The sequence below is a fragment of the Bidens hawaiensis genome, unplaced genomic scaffold, assembly GCF_021521415.1.
Source record: "Bidens hawaiensis isolate Kalapana, Puna unplaced genomic scaffold, B.hawaiensis_p1.1 tig00035836_1, whole genome shotgun sequence".
NCBI classification, from domain to species: Eukaryota; Viridiplantae; Streptophyta; class Magnoliopsida; order Asterales; family Asteraceae; genus Bidens; species Bidens hawaiensis.
In genome coordinates this window covers 1,302-14,495 of record NW_027496216.1, presented here as the reverse complement: position 1 = coordinate 14,495, position 13,194 = coordinate 1,302, and positions in this window count along the sequence as shown.

The window sequence follows — 13,194 nt, the reverse complement described above, 5'->3', positions numbered from 1 at the left end:
TATGGCCCTAAGAAAGAATCGGATCAATAATTATGCCCTCACGTCACCCCATGGCCCGTTCGAAATTTTGGTCATATTGACAAAGGGCATAGTACACGAGTCAGAGGAAAAACTGCGTATGGGTCGAACCGCTAAATCGGATCATAAATTTGGTCTAGGTGACTGCCATGCAATATTTTATGGCTCTAAGAAAGAATCGGATCAATAATTATGCCCTCACGCCACCCTGTGGCCTACCCCCATTGGCAATACTGGAAAAATATCGAACTGGCCAAGTGGTGGCGTGAGGACATAATTATTGATCCGATTCTTTTTTAGGGTCATAAAATATTGTTGGGACTTATATTTTAGACCGACGCATCGAATTAATCTTTGGGTGAAAAATATATTATTTGGTCTCAACCAAGGGTGGATGGCTTGAAAACCAAGTCATGCTAGACTAGTATAAATAGATGTTTTTATTCATTTGTCTAGTATGAGTGACTGTATTGTGTATGTGTGAGATTTAGGGTTTTATCCATTTGAGAGAGTCTCCGCCTCTAGGATGAGCTCTCCTGGTGGCGGCTGATATTTCTCAATCGATTGTATGTATGAATGTATGCATGAGTGTTCCATCTTTGTGTGAATCATTCGATTAATATTATCATACTACCATTTCTATCTTGTTTGTGTTTTGATTACTATTGTTCATCCTATTATTGATTGTTAATCAAATCAGGCTCTCTCCCAATACACCTCATCCGTCCAAACATCTTTCAAGAGTGAATACGAGTTAGAATCGATCCTAACCCTAGACCCGAGCTCCACTGTCGTTAATAACACCGAATATTCACGCTTCCGCTCCGGGGCTCGGTTCTCACAATTGGTATCAGAGCCTGGGTTACCGAATCGTTCAGACTAACCGTTGAACAGATTCAGTTCGCTCTTGAATCCACCATGGACGTTAAACGATGAAGTTCGTTGAAATTATTTTTGGGGGTTTTGAAATTATTTGATGTTTTGGAGAAAAGTATATGGATTGATGTTTGGGTTGATGACTCGTTTGGAGATCTAACATCAATTTCATGTTTATTTGGTCAGAACGGTCCAGATCTGATGTAACAGTGTTATTTGGCTCGTTTTGGGGAGACTCTGTTCATCTGATGATTTCCAGATCTGAAAAGGTTTATTATGATATGAAGATAGGTTTCTTTGATTTCGAGATGACTTGGATGGTGCTACAATGATTTATTTCAGATGCCGAAACTTGTTTTTGGATTTGAAAAATTAGGGTTTTGTGTGCTCGTGCTGCACAAACAGTAGATGTTTGTTGTAAAATATTGCCGATGGTACAAACTGATAAGGAGAATGTACAAGTCAAGAATGAACAGGTACTAAAGGCAATTTCATCATTGTTTGTTGCAGCAAATGCAAAGTGAATATTCGAGCAGGTTCTGCAAGGGCAAATCAGTGGCTGATGATGCAGAAATGAAGTTTTGATGTCTCGAGCACACTATGAACAAATAAGATTGGACTCGAGTATGAAAAATGACTAAGTGTTGCTTCGAGCACAGGAGGTGTTTTGCACAAGCACATCTTTGTTTTGCTCAAGCACAGGTTATTTCGAGCACATCTTATATCGAGCACACTTTGTGAAACCCAGAGCTTATCCTTTGTCTTCTCAAGAAAACTATCTTCTTTAAGTCTCGAGCACACTTTGTTATTTATCCGAGCAGACTCTTTTTTTCGAGCATACTTTGTTTTTTCTTGAACAATTATGCTTGTGAAGAGAAAACTCAAGTTTGTGTCGAGCACACCCTTGCTCCCGAGCACACTTTTGCTCCCGAGCATGCTTGGTGTTAAGTGAAGAAAATGAAAAATCACAAGTACTCCCGAGCACACTTTTGCTCCCGAGCATGCTTGGTGTTAAGTGAAGAAAATGAAAAATCACAAGTATTCCCGAGCACACTTAGTGATAGTAAGTACTTCCGAGCACACTTTTGCTCCCGAGCACACTCTGTGCTCGGTGAAATTATTGATCCGATTATTCTTAGGGTCATAAAATATTGTATGGCAGTCTCCTAGACCGAATTTATGATCCGATTTAGTGGTTCGACCCATACGCAGTTTTTCCTCCGGCTCGTGTACTACCCCATTTGGCAATACGACCAAAAATTTGAACGAGCCACGGGGTGGCGTGAGGGCATAATTATTGATCTGATTCTTTCTTAGGTCCATAAAATATTGTATGGCAGTGTACTAGACCGAATTTATGATCCGATTTAGTGGTTCGACGCATACGCAGTTTTTCCTCAGGCTCTTGTGTTGGTGCATGATGTCAGTAGTTCAGTGTCGAGTGTCTGTAATCGTGTTAGTTAGATTTGTGTTTGTATGTAAGCGAAGTTGCTAACAAGTTCGCTTATATGGGCGAACTTGTTAGAGAGGCGAAGTTAGGGACAACTTCGCCTGAACATGCCAGGCGAAGTTGTCGTGTCTATATAAGCTGTTTTGTTTACGGCTTATTCATATTTTAGAATTCCAGTTTATTCGTGTATTCGAGTCAGAGAGTTTGTATTCAGTGATCATAGTATCACGTGTTTACGGTTGGAATACAACGTGTGTTTGATTATCGTATCGTGTGTTAGCTCGTATTGTTTTCTATACTCGTAACGTCTTACGTAGGGATTCCGCACCTACGTAGAACGCGATATCTCGTGTAGATCCGGCTGGGAACTTACAATTGGTATCAGAGCATTTGCTCGATTGTGTGGTTCGGGATTATCACGCGGTGTAGAAATCGTTCCGTTCGACTATTCGCGGGACGAGTTTTCTGAGTTTTTGTGCTATACTCACCTCCTACAATCATAAACAACCCATAGCACCTTCACAAACCTCGAAAAACCCAGAAATCTAATCTGCAGAAAGTTCGTGTTCATCAGGCGAAGTTGCCGTCACTGTTAGTAGGGTTTCGGCGAAGATATAAGGTTAAGCGAAGTTATCCACAACTTCGCCTACCTCTTCAAGTTCGCTTACCTCAAGCGAAGTTACCCACAACTTCGCCTACCTCCCAAGTTCGCTCAACTTAAGCGAAGTTATTCTCAACTTCGCCAATCCGGCGAATTTAAGAAAGTGAGCGGAGTTACAAATTCACGCGAAGTTAAGTCTTAAGCGAAGTTATCCACAACTTCGCCTACAGTGCTGTTTGAAAATAAAATTTTTGATTTTCGGATTTCTTTGAGTTTTGTGAAAGATGTCTTCGATAAACATTACCGAACTGGTAAAGATGGAAGTAGAAGCGGGTTCGGCTACAAAGGCACCTAAGATGCTTAAGAAAACTGATTATGTAGCGTGGAAAGATCGTTTTGAACAATATGTCAAGTACCAAGATGCTAAGATGTGGGTGTGCATACAAGATGGTTACATTCCACCTACTGCTGAGTATGAGGGTCGTGAACAGATCAAGAAATACAAAGAGATGGAAGAAGAAGAGAAGAAAATGTATGAGGCCGAAAGCAAAGCTCATGCAGCAATTACAATGGCTTTTCCACAAGAGATTCTGCACACTTTCAGAAAGTATAAAACTGCCAGAGAGCTTTGGGAAGCGCTTGAAAACCGGTTTGAGGGTAACGTGGGAATTCGTGCGTCAAAGATTAAACTTCTAAAAACCCAATTCTCGGTCTTCAAGTATCTGAAGAATGAATCACTTGATGATATCATCACTAGATATTATCATCTGATGACTGAACTCAGCAACTATTCAATTGTTTACAAAGAAGATGAGATAGTTGAAAAGCTTCTTGATGCTCTCCCACCGAAATGGGAGATGTATACTGTGTTGATGAGAGAAGACAAAGACTTTGCTGACAATGACCTGGAGACAGCAGTTAACAAGCTAAGAACGTTTGAACTGAACATGGTACGAAAGGAGACACCTACCGATCAGGTTCAAGATCCGGGTATGTATGGTGCAAAGGTTAATTCAGGATCAAGTTCGAAAAATGAATCATCTGCTTATTACTCTAAGGGAGAGTCAGGCGCTAACTCAACACACGAAGGACATGTATCTCTCAACATGAACGGTGATGTGTGCTTTGTAGCTGGAGGATTAAATGCTTCTCAACCTCAAGCGACCAAGAGTAGTTTTTCCCCAAGTGTTTCAAACAACAACTACTCGAAGATGCCCATGAGTGTTAAATCTGCTGAACAGCAGTTTGCTCTCTATGCATCTTTTATTGCTTCGTATGAGAATTACATTCAGGGTAAGATTGTTGATCCTGCAATTTTGGATGAAGACTATGATCAGATCGATGCTGATGATCTGGAGGAGATGGATCTGCAGTGGCAGATGGCTATGATTGTGAGAAGAGTTAAGAGGTTCATGAAGAAGACTGGCAGGAAGTTTGTCGGTGAGAGGCCAGGGTTTGATAAGTCAAAGGTACGCTGTTACAACTGTCAGCAGAATGGCCACTTTGCAAAAGAGTGCAAAAATGAACGTGTAGAACGCAGTCAAAACAGATTTACACAGCAGAGTGGTAGTGGTAATGACTATAGAGCCATGATTTCCAGACAGAACGAGGAGTACAACTGGAATCTGCATGTTGAAGAAGTATTTGAACAGGCCAATTTGGCAAACATCGAAACTGCAGATAGTGAGAAGGGAACTGGCGAAAATGAAGCTTACATGGCAGATGTGGCAGACCAGCTCTCCGAGGTAAGTACCGAACTCCCTTGTACTAAGTGTGAACATCTGTCTGAACAACTGACAACTATAACTGATCAGTTTGTTAGTTTGGATGCACAATTTAAAACTTTAAAAGAAGATCATCATTTCACTAAAGCTAGAGAAAATAGTTACAAAGTAAAAATTAAAGCTAGTGAGAAGGATATTAAAAGTCTTAAAGCAAAGCTTGCTGAAAAAATTCAAGTGATTGATCTTAGCTATGAAGTTCTAGAAGAGAAAACCAAACTAATAGCTGAAAGGGAAAAACAGATAGCTGATCACCAGGTAAAAGTGGTGGAACTTAACAGGAAACTTGAGCAATTCAGAAATTCCTCCGCTATACTTGATCACCTCGTTAGTGATCAAGGTTCCCAAAAAGGGGAGGAATTGGTTATCATGAAGTTCCACCACCTTTCAATCATAATTACACTTATGATCCTAGTAATCAGAAATCTGTTGATGTTGACTATGGTCAGACAGTTCCAGTTAAAGTTACTATTAAAGAACCAGAAGTTAGTAAGCCTGTTGCAAGTGTTAAGATTTCTGCTCCGAGTCCTGTCTCATCTAATTCAGACAAGTCTTCTGAGTCGAGTGAGACAAAACAAGAGGAAGTGTTACCAAAAAGTGGAGAGAAAAATAAAACACCTGAAAAGAAATCTCCACTAAACCCGTATGTCCCACCATATGTGAGACAAACGAGCAGTAATACAGCCTCAACATCTAAGACAACTTTTGATAAGAAAGTTGGACACATGAGTTGTTTTAGATGTAATCAATTAGGACACCTTGTTGCTGATTGCCCTCTGAAGCAGAAATTCAGAGGTGTGAGGACTTCAAAATCTGAGAAAAGAACTAACGTTAATCAATATAATGGTAAATATGAAAAACCATCAAAATTCAGAAATTGGACTAATCAAGGTTTTCAAAGAAATAGATCTCAGTTTTTCACTGCTAACAACCAAACCTTAAGTAATAATTCTTTTAATTCACGAAGGTTTGGATGGCCTCATAGTCAATCCACAAGAAGGTATCCTGTTAGGACTCACAGAAATTATTATGATACTAACTTTGGACAGCCAAGGTACGGGATGTATCGACCCAAGACCAATCGGTCTTGGGTCCCCAGATTTTAATCATCTGCTTTAATCGTGCAGGAACAGTTGAACAGGGCTGCCAACAATCAATGGGTTGTGGATAGCGGCTGTTCCCGGCACATGACGGGTAACAAGAAATTGTTACACGACTTGAAACCTGTTCAAGGAGGAAGAGTGAGTTTCGCAGGAGAGAGCGGTGGTAGGATTACAGGAATAGGGACGGTGTCTAATGGAAAGATGACTTTGGAGAAAGTAAATTTTGTTGAAGAACTGAAGCACAATCTGCTGAGTGTTTCGCAGATTTGTGACAAAGACTACACCGTACATTTTACAAAGAATGAAGCGATTGTGATGTATCCTGGTTTTAAGATACAAGAGGATTGGATTGTTATGAAGGCTCCAAGAGTGAAGAATACGTATATCATGGATATGAGGTCTACTGAGATGGCCACAGAAGAATCGTGTCTTCTGTCAAAAGCAACTGAATCGGAGTCCGAGTTGTGGCATAGGAGAATGGGGCACATTCATCTTCGGAAAATGAACTACCTTGTCAAAAATGGGCTTGTGCTGGGTGTTCCCTTGAAGAATTTCAACTTTGAAGATCAATGCTTATCGTGCAAAAAGGGAAAGCAACACAAGAAATCCCATCGCACCAAGAAGGTTAACTCAATAGTCAGTACCCTAGACCTACTTCACATGGATCTCTTTGGTCCCGTGAATGTAAAAAGTCTAGGAGGAACATCTTACTGCTTGGTGATCACTGATGATTTCTCTCGATATTCCTGGGTATATTTCCTGAAGTCAAAGGATGAAACAGTGCAGATGGTAAAGAATTTGATTACCAAGGTTGAGAATATCATGGGGAAACTGGTTAAATTCATCAGGAGTGACAATGGAACTGAGTTCAAGAACTATGAGATGGAGATCTTCTGCTTACAGAAGGGGATAGAACACCAATACAGCGCACCGTATACACCGCAACAAAATGGAGTGGCTGAGAGGAAGAACAGAACCTTAATTGAAGGAGCCAGAACCATGCTGGCTGATTCAAAACTTCCCGTGGTGTTCTGGGCTGAAGCTGTTGCAACAGCCTGTTATATCCTTAATAGAGTGTTAACTGTTAAAAGATTAAATAAAACCTGTTATGAACTTATGCATGGGAGAAAGCCCAACTTGAGTGGTCTTGAACCATTCGGATCCCCGTGTTCGATATTAAAGACCAATTCTAAATTTGGTGAAGTAGCCGACGAAGGAATCTTAGTCGGATACGTTGTTGGGACTCCCAACAGACGGGTCTTTAATACATCGACCAGCAAGGTTGAGGTGGTGTGTAACACTGATATCACAAGTTACAAATCACCAAAACCAAGCACGGGACCCGCTGGGGTTTTCGACTATGATAGACTTTTTAAATCTTTTAACATACCTTATTTGGATTGTGCAGAAGTTGAAGAAAGACTTGCTACGAAGATGATTTGCGATGAGGAAGACACCTTGGTGCAACGACCACAGTATGATGAATGTCAGCCTTCCTCGTCAAATGCTGTCAATACCCCTGCTGCCTCTACTGAAGAGGAATTCATCAATCCGTTTCACTCTCAACATCAATCACCCATTGATGAGCTATCTTCGAACTTGGAAGATAATCTGAATGTCAGTTCGGTTCCGACTACGAGAATTCACAAAGATCATCCTTTGGAGAATGTGATAGGTGATCTGTCCGATGGTGTACAGACAAGAAAAAGCTTGAATGAGCACACCTGTGTTTACACAAGCATTAAAGAATCAGGCATTATCAACGAATGCTTGTACACCTGCTTCATCAGCCAGATTGAACCAAAGAACTATCAAATGGCTCTTAAGGACAGCTCGTGGGTCGAAGCCATGCAAGAAGAGTTAGCTCAATTTAAGAAAATGGAAGTATGGAATTTGGTTGAAAAACCGAAGAATGTGCATGCGATAGGCACGAAATGGGTCTTCAAATGTAAGAGAGATGAGAAAGGGATTGTTATCAGGAACAAGGCGAGGCTGGTTGTTAAAGGCTTTAATCAGCAAGAGGGGATTGATTACAATGAGGTGTTTGCTCCTGTAGCAAGATTGGAAGCCATTCGGCTGTTTTTAGCATTTGCTGCTCATGAGGAGATGAAGGTCTTTCAGTTGGATGTGAAGAGTGCGTTCCTAAATGGTAAAGTCGATGAGGTTGTGTACGTTGAGCAACCTCCGGGTTTTCCTGACCCTGACTTTCCCGATCACTTGTACAAGCTAAGTAAAGCGCTGTATGGACTACATCAGGCACCTCGTGCCTGGTATTCAACCTTATCAGATTACTTGCTTGAGAATGAGTTTGAAAGAGGTAAGATTGACAGCACATTGTTCTTCAAGAGAAAAGGGAGCGACTTTCTACTGGTGCAAGTCTACGTGGACGACATTATCTTTGCTGCATCAAAGGTCGCCATGTGTCAGGAATTTGAGGCCGTCATGAAGATGAGATTTGAAATGAGTGCTATGGGTGAACTAACTTTCTTTTTAGGATTGCAGGTTGATCAGAAGAAAGACGGGATGTTCATTCATCAGACGAAGTATGTCCATGATGTTCTCAAACGCTTCAAGATGGAGGACAGCACTCCATATGATACTCCAGTCTGCATCAATCACAAATTGGGTGCTGATTCAGACAACGATGCAGACGTGGACCTAACCCAATATCGGGCAATTATAGGTTCTTTAATGTACTTAACTGCTTCTAGGCCTGATATAATGTTTGCTGTTTGTCTTTGTGCACGCTTTCAGGAAAACCCAAAAGAATATCATTTGAAGGGTGCGAAGAGGATATTGCGGTATCTCAAAGGCAAGCCGAAGCTGGGGTTGTGGTACTCGAGAGGAGGAGAATTGGAGCTAGTCGCTTACACAGATTCTGATTATGGAGGGTGCAATCAGAGTCGGAAGTCTACAACTGGTGGATGTCAGTTTCTTGGTGGCAGACTAGTGTCGTGACAATGCAAGAAGCAGACCTCAGTCGCAATTTCAACCTGTGAAGCAGAATACATGGCAGCATCCAACTGCTGCTCCCAGGTTCTTTGGATTCAACAACAGTTGCGCGATTATGGTCTGAATTTCTCACTTACTCCTATTTGCATTGATAACACTGCTGCTATCTCAGTAACTAACAATCCCGTAAAGCACAGTAAAACTAAACATATTGACATTCGTCATCATTTTATACGGGATTGTGCTGAGAAGAAACTGATTGTGCTCAAAAAAGTTGACACGTTAGATAATTTCGCTGACTTGTTCACGAAAGCGTTTGACAAAACTAGATTTCAAAACCTTGTTGAGCTGAATGGGATGATCAATCCCGAGTAACCATGTCATATGTTTGTGTTTGAATTAAAAAAAAAAAAAAAAAAAAAAAAAACGTCACTATCGCTTAGAATTATGTCGGTTGCCTCAGTTTGAAGGACATGTCTTCGGATATGTTTGGTCCTCATTTCTACTTGTAGAATATGAGGATAGCCATTAACCAGATGACTGAAAGTGACCGGGGCGGTTTATGATGTGTTTTCATTCTTTCGCTGAAAATTAGTCGATCACACTTAGTTAGAAGGACACATACTAGTATGTGGTCGGTCCAGCTGATCCATTGGATCTTCGGGATAGCCGTTTCCCTGAAGACTTTGATTTGGTCGGGGCGATTGAAGTTAAATTTTTTCTTTTAGGGAGATGAAATTATTTTTCAAGTCTACTACTTCGTAAGAAGTTTCTTTACTATGTTAACAGAAAATTGATCCAACCTTGGAAAGCGATAGATATACTGATTCTGTGTGCTTAACTAGTGAAGTTATTAGGCCTAAAAGACTTTAGAACAGTCATTGTATGTCATGGTAGCTTTTTATGGTGCGTAAAAGTAGAAGTGATACTAACTAAATCTACTCGATTTTATGTGGAAACTCCTTAAGAGTTATGCATGTCTTCATACATATCTTTCCGAATGATAGGCAGAAAAGCGATTACCCAGTCATACACGAGCCCGTGAGTGTTCTGATTCCCGTGAAGATAGCGTGTCAAGACGCTGCAGTGATCCAGATTCGGGACTTGCAGTTATTTTCTACTTGAAGTTGTGTATATACATGTTAAATAAAAAAAAAAAAAATTTTTTCTAGAGTTCATAATGTTAATGATTATCAATCAAGACGCAAGAAGGTGAACGGGAAGCAGAGTCTAAGATCGAAGAGTAATTAATACTTAATCAGACACTACGGGTCGAGGTCAATTCAGGGTGACTTGGGGAAAGCCAAATACGCTTTGAGAATAGATAGGAGGCATCATAATCTCTGAGTTGTTGCCCACTTAAGTTTTGAGCTTAATTGAACCTAACCCGTATCACAGAAACAATGAAAACCATTTTAAGTAGATTACCTGCTTACAACCTGTTTCTTTATGTCATAATACAGCTGAACACGGATCTGTGTGACAGTCACGTAATTAGTATGATTCCTGTTCGGATCTTTTCTAAAACATGGTAGTCCCTGTCGAGACTGAAATTTGATCCCGTGTACTTTATTTTTTCAAATTTTCGTTACTTATGTAGTTGTATGATTTTATACGTGGTTACTTGGTCTTGATCGTATCATTTAACGCTTTAAAGGAAGTTTTTTTAAAACTTTATTGAAAATTGTTCAAAGTATAGGGGTTTGTTTTGTAAATACCGGCGAACTTGTTCATAACTTCGCCTGGAATAGGCGAAGTTATCGATAACTTCGCCTGTACTAACTTTGACCCTATATAAAGAAATTTTTAGGTCAAACAGTTTCATTATTTCAAAACCAGCGAACTTATCCTCTCCGAGACCTAGGCGAACTTATCGAGCATATCTCATCGATCATCTGTGTTTTTCTTACTTCGATTCTAATCAAATTCAAGGTGTGTAGGGTTCGATTATCATATTATCATTGTCTATTGAGGTTAATCATCGGTCATTTCGACTCGATTCACGACCTCGTTCTTTCGAACCTTAAACACCCGATTTCAAACTTGTTATTACGTGATAGTAATTTACTTGAACGTCTAAAACTTCATAAAATCATGTGTTACGGAGTCCTCGATCTCCAATTTCATCATCTACACGTCATTCGATAAAACTATCTGTTGCCGATTCGAATTCGGCGAAGTTACAGTTTAGGCGAAGTTATCCGTAACTTCGCCTGAGGTCTAACTTCGCCTGATAATTAATTTTGAAACAGTTTAGGAGGCGATGTTGTAGTTAGGCGAAGTTCTCATTAACTTCGCCTGGACCTTTGTACTTAACAGTTAACAGACGAAGTTCAAGTTGAAGCGAAGTTGTATCCCAACTTCGCCCCACCTTTAACTTCGCCTGTACAGAATAGATCACAACTTCGCTCATGGTAACAGGCGAACTTGTGATTTGCTTTGACGTTTATTTAACTTAGCCTGTTTGTTGCAGATATGGCTGCTGTTGCTGGAGCAGGTGGTGCAGGCGGTGATGACGGAGGTGATAACCAGAGACAGTTCTTCCCGGGTCACAACATGTATATAACATTAGACCCAGAGGCGAGCAGAGTTGATGATTTCCGCGAAATCATCACGTTTCTGTTACGCTCGCGGATATTCCACGCGATTACAACAACTCTGCCGATATCCTTGCCCAACATTGAGGATTTTTGGCAGACTGTGGAATATGACTGTAGAGTCGAACCCACGGTGATGCGCGCAACAGTCAACAATCAGATTGTTCAGTTCTCTTCTGAACAAATCCGGGCGGCTTTACGGTTTGGAAATGAGACAAGGGATGACCCGACAGAGTTTGTAGCTCCTTTCCGTGATGGAGCGTTTTTGAGGATGGGATACTCTGGTCCCTTGGGGGATACGCAAAGGAGGAAAGGATTTTTGCTTGACCAGTGGCGCTTTCTCATGCATGTCATGATTGTATGCATGTCAGGGAGAAAGGCGGGCACTGATGGCATGGGTGCGACCATGCAGTCAGCGATGACTGCTCTGACTTACAACAAGCGATACAGCTTTAGTCAGATGGTCTTTTATGAGATTGATCGTCAAAGAAGAGCGATGGCGCGTGAGCGATTTATCATGTATCCAAGATTTCTTCAAATGATCTTGAATCATGTTGCTCCAACGCTTCCTCAGCGCCGTCCAATCAGATATGTAGAGAGTGTGAACAAAAGAATCTTCGCCCAATGCAGATCTTCGAGTGCGAGGAGCAAACCTGAGCTCCGTCCTCGACATACTCCACTTTTTGGGTACTTGATCAACCCGGGGTATGTGCCTGCTCGTGGGGACGAGTTTAGGGACCCGACACCACAACAGGCAGGAGCACCTCAAGCTATACCTGCTGCTTCTGTTGTGTCACCGGAGGAGAACGTTGACCTTGACGCAGCGTTTGGCGGTCAAGGATTTTTTGACATGGATCGGGTGGATCCAGAGGAAAACGTACAGGTCTCGGTAGCCCAAGTGTCGACTGTGAATGTTACTAGGACAGCTGCTACGGTGGCTGGTTCTGATTCTGATGATGAAGTGGCAGAGGCAAGAAGGATTTTGGTAACTCATGAACGGACTCAGGGGAAGAGAAAGAGAACTGTTGATGACAGGGAGTCAGATTATGAGGAAGAGGTACAACAGTTGATCCGGAGGTCAAGAAGGGAACGGATAGGTGCAGGATCGGGAGCCGGTGAGAGCTCTAGGGTGGTACGTTTCACTCCACCAACACTATCCGGTATGACAATGGTTCCCTCAACATCACAGGTTACAAGGCCAAGCGCTACGGTTGTTCCCGTGGTGGCTACCTCATCTACATTTGGCCTCCCACCCACTACTTTCCAACTTTCGGCTCCTGAGATCGTTTCGTTGCCACCTCCGACTGTTACTCCAACGGAGGTCGTGGCACAATTTATCGAGTCGACTGTTGTGGCCACTGCAGAGTTATCGGTGACGATACCACCTGCGGTTACGTCTATTTCTACTTCTGAGGTCCCGGTGACATCGGAAATCCCATCTCAGTACACTCAAGATATATCACACATGAGGTTCGATTTCGATGCAACCCTATCAGACTCTGAACGAATAGCAGCACTTGAACGGGTCGTGGCAGAGCAGTCAAGGATTAATCTTATCCAGACCCAGGCTATTCAGCGCCTAGTTGCAGAGAATCAGATGCAGTCGTCCCTGCTGGTAGAACATGGAAAAATCATAGATGCTTTCAAGGAGTTCTTGGCATCTCAGGGGGAGACGAGCTATAAAGGCGATGAGTTGAGGACCAAGAGACGAAATGATAGAGACGATGATCCCAATGCATCGAAAGATGCAGGTGGTGAGTTGCCAAGAACTGATCAAGCTCTTGGAACTTCCACAACTCAGGGGGAGTCGACAACT